Below are 3,643 nucleotides of genomic sequence, written 5' to 3'. Positions count from 1 at the left end.
GATTTACAGGATTAATTTTTTAAAATGATTTTTCGACGATCCAACCGTACGGATGTTAAGATATATCGATTTTAGTCATAAGAACAAATTATTAAAAAATTTGAAATTCATGTTGCATGTCAGGATTAGAAAAATCCGGTAAAAGTACCCCTCCCGACAACGAGACTTGTTCCCGATTTACAGGATTAATTTTTTAAAATGATTTTTCGACAATCCAACCGTACGGATGTTAAGATATATCAATTTTAGTCATATTGATAAAATAATTTTTTAATATGTGTCTACTATAATTCAACTGTACAAATATATTGACATTAGTTATATATAAAAATAATTAAAAATTTTGAAATTTATATTCCCTTGAATTTGATCTTAATTAAATGAAAAAATAACTATTTAAAATTTACTACTATAATTTTGATTTTTTAATAATATCAAACCAATATTTTGGTTCCCTCCATGGGTCAATCATTTCCCCCCTTCACAAAATTTGGTTCCCCCCTTTAACTCCCCTTTTACTTTCAACTCAGACCTTATCTAACTTATAGCTTCCATTTACCTTTTCTTCTCAAATCAGTCTCCGACTTTATTCTTGATTAATAATTTTTCATCTTCTTTGTTGTTTCTCTGTTGGCTAACTCTGTATATCCCTCTCTCTCTCTTCTATCTCTCTCTCCAATTGAAACATAATGATTTTGGGTTTCTGTAGTGCTAATAGCATATGAGGGCAAAGTTTAAACTGAAGAACTGAGAAAGAATTCAACTCTAACAACTCTCGAGAGTTAAGATCTAATAGCTTGCATCTCCCCTCACTCTGTTCAAATTCATAGGTTTGAAGAGCAAAGAATTACACGTTGGAGTGTAAAGATGGAATTGAGTAAGTTTTATAAACCAAGTTTTCAATTGGGGTTTGAATTTAAAACCCTATTTTTTAATTAGTTGAGGCTTTGATTTTTTAATTACTTTTAAGTAGTTAAGGATGTGGTTCAAGTAGAAGAAAAAGGGTGCCTCTGCTCCTCTTCCTGTTTCTATCATCGCTATAGTCGATCTTTATAAGTTCGATCCGTGGGAATTTCCAGGTGATTTATAAATATGTGATTATTTGTGTATAAGGTGATAATCATTTAATTATGAGGATGACGTGTTATGTTATTATATTGGAGATTGTTGATGATGTGTTCTGGTTTGAAAAATGCAGCAAAGGCTTCGTTCGGGGAGCAGGAATGGTACTTTTTCAGTCCAAGGGATCGGAAGTACCCTAATGGCGCCTGGCCAAATCGTGAAGCAATTTCAGGGTATTGGAAGGCCACTGGAGTTGATAAGCCAGTGCTCACAACCAGTATCACCGGAGGATCTGAGAAGGTAGGTGTTAAGAAGGCACTTATTTTTTATGGAGGAAAGCCACCAAAAGGGATTAAAACCAATTGGATCATGTATTGGATTTATATAGACTAGCCAAGAAAAAAAATCAAAAACTAGTGTTGTGTGGACATTCAATCGGTGGAGCTGTAAGTTCGACTAGTTTTCTTTTTTCTATAGTTTATATTAATAGTTAAGCGTTTTAAGAATATGTGTTTTCACTGTCCAGGTTGTTGTTTGGCTGCACTAACTATTTTAAGGTTCATTGCAGGAAATAAGGGTTACAATTAGTGCATATTTGCGAGGAGCCAACAATATATATATATATATATATATATCTGGATCTGTTTCTGCCCTTTTTGTTGGGGGATTTGCAACACTGGAAATACAAAGTGAACTCCTGTTGCATTTTCCCTATTTTGTCTCTAAAGAAGTGAACTCCTGTTGCATTCCATGTTTGAAATTCGATGGATGTTCCAGTAGAGCCACTTCTTTGACCTTCTGCTCCTACACTGCGATTATCATTACCATCTGTCAATTTGAGTCCTGCTATTGGCCTTCGAGCATGAGAAGATGTTAAACACGAGTTCCATATTTGGGATCAAACACACTGCATAGGTTAATGCTGAGGTATTCTTCAATTCTAGTATTATGAAATATTATTTAGTAGGCCTTGTAATTAATATGTGTAAACATAATTTTATTGATAGTTTGAGATCATATTAACTGAAAAAGATTGAAATATTTAATTCTGATTGTGGGTGTGAATTGACCTGAAAGCTTCTAAAATGTTGATTGAATAATAGTGGTTGCATCATCTTTGTTAACAAATGTAGATGTTGAGTTCTATTTTTCGTGCATATCACAATTTGTGTGCCTACTCTCGGCATCTACTGCATCAATCAACCCTATAGGCACAAGTCGTGCATATTACTATTTGACCCCAAGGCTGACAAGTCTATCATAACGGTAGTCGGTAATATAAATGTTGTAGTTGACTGGAATGGTCGGAAAGAGTTACTGATCACACATGTCCACATGGAAAATTATGGAGTAGCAGGGGAGGCAGAATATGAGGTCAAAGTTCTCGGCTCCGAGAGGTTCAAAGATAAATTGATCATCTCACTTGCAGCCAATGGCCAGAAAGTAGAAATTGATGTAAACTATGAACCTGAGAAGATAACCGAACTGCCTTCTTCCAGTAACTTCAGCAATTGGGTCATTGTACTTGTGTGTTCCACTGTATTAGTATCAACATTAATTATGTTTCTCTATTACCTGGATAGACCAAATAGAGATCAGTCCAATGTAGCACCTGCCAGCCCAACTGTCATAACACATTTACCGGCTACCCCTTTCCGTAGAAGTACATATGTCGTGAATGAACACTCTCATACCAGGTAATTGCTCTGTGAACTCGTGTTATACTTTTCTTGCATTAAATACATGAGCTTTTACATTCAATATATGTTTACACAGAGCAATGTAAATGTTTGCCCAGAAAGTTTAAAAAATGTGATTGTGCATCTATATACAGCTTCACATCTCATTAATAAAACTCGTGTTCCGGTTTTAGATGTGGGATTTTTTTTGTTATATTCTACATGGTTCATGATTTATTTCCTCTGTAGAATATCTGGTTACTGGTAAAGCTAAAATATTATTTAATCTTACCAGCTTTACTTGTTGGGGAGCTCCTCGGTGGAAGCACTGTCTGGTGCAAAGTATTCGAAGTTGACATCAAATGAGACACTGGTTTTGGTCTGGGCATGTATAACATAGAAGGCTACTCTCTGTGGTTCTGCAACTACAAGTATATTGACGAGAATACAAGCTCTAAGGTCAGGTCAGATTCAAGAGGGAACTCCACAGCATCAAGGTTGAGTTGCAAGCCACTGATCCAACATAAATGGGACTTGATGTTTTTAATAGCCGAGACGATTAAAATGTGTACCTTAATGATCATGTTTAGAAATAGATTTTAAGTTATAGTTGTTATTTCTGTAGAGAAACATTGTATTATAAATTTAATTTTAATTGTGAAACAAAAATTGAATTATTATAATATCATTTTATTTTAAAATTGATTTATTTTAAATAATGAGATTAATTTTGTAAACTGTTGTGTGAAACCCACTTAAAAAATGATGAAAACCGTTGTATGTCTCATTCACTTATTTTTTTTAAAAAAAACTGTTGTCTTTTGATATTCTTTGCAATGGTTTAAATTTTTTATACCATTGTCTTTTAAATAAAAAACATTCAAGACAATGGTTTTAGCTAG

The 3,643-nt window shown here is 33.9% G+C and overlaps 1 long non-coding RNA gene across 3 annotated transcripts; it reads left to right on the top strand.

The window, feature by feature from the left end:
* Positions 1 to 787: 787 nt before the first annotated feature.
* On the top strand, positions 788 to 3,339 carry LOC141704378 (uncharacterized). Of its 3 annotated transcripts, none has more exons than XR_012567941.1 (6): positions 788 to 877; positions 974 to 1,079; positions 1,199 to 1,362; positions 1,631 to 1,989; positions 2,196 to 2,759; positions 3,037 to 3,339. It is a non-coding gene; the product is annotated as an uncharacterized LOC141704378 (long non-coding RNA). The 3 variants fall into 3 exon arrangements; XR_012567939.1 differs by having other exon boundaries at positions 2,354 to 2,759; positions 3,037 to 3,337; XR_012567940.1 differs by lacking the exon at positions 974 to 1,079 and having other exon boundaries at positions 2,354 to 2,759; positions 3,037 to 3,336.
* The last annotated feature ends 304 nt before the right edge of the window (positions 3,340 to 3,643 follow it).

This window comes from Apium graveolens, unplaced genomic scaffold (genome assembly GCF_009905375.1).
Source record: "Apium graveolens cultivar Ventura unplaced genomic scaffold, ASM990537v1 ctg7775, whole genome shotgun sequence".
Classification (NCBI taxonomy): domain Eukaryota; kingdom Viridiplantae; phylum Streptophyta; class Magnoliopsida; order Apiales; family Apiaceae; genus Apium; species Apium graveolens.
The sequence above is the reverse complement of the archived record's forward strand: the minus strand, read 5'-3'. Positions and strand labels throughout refer to the sequence as shown.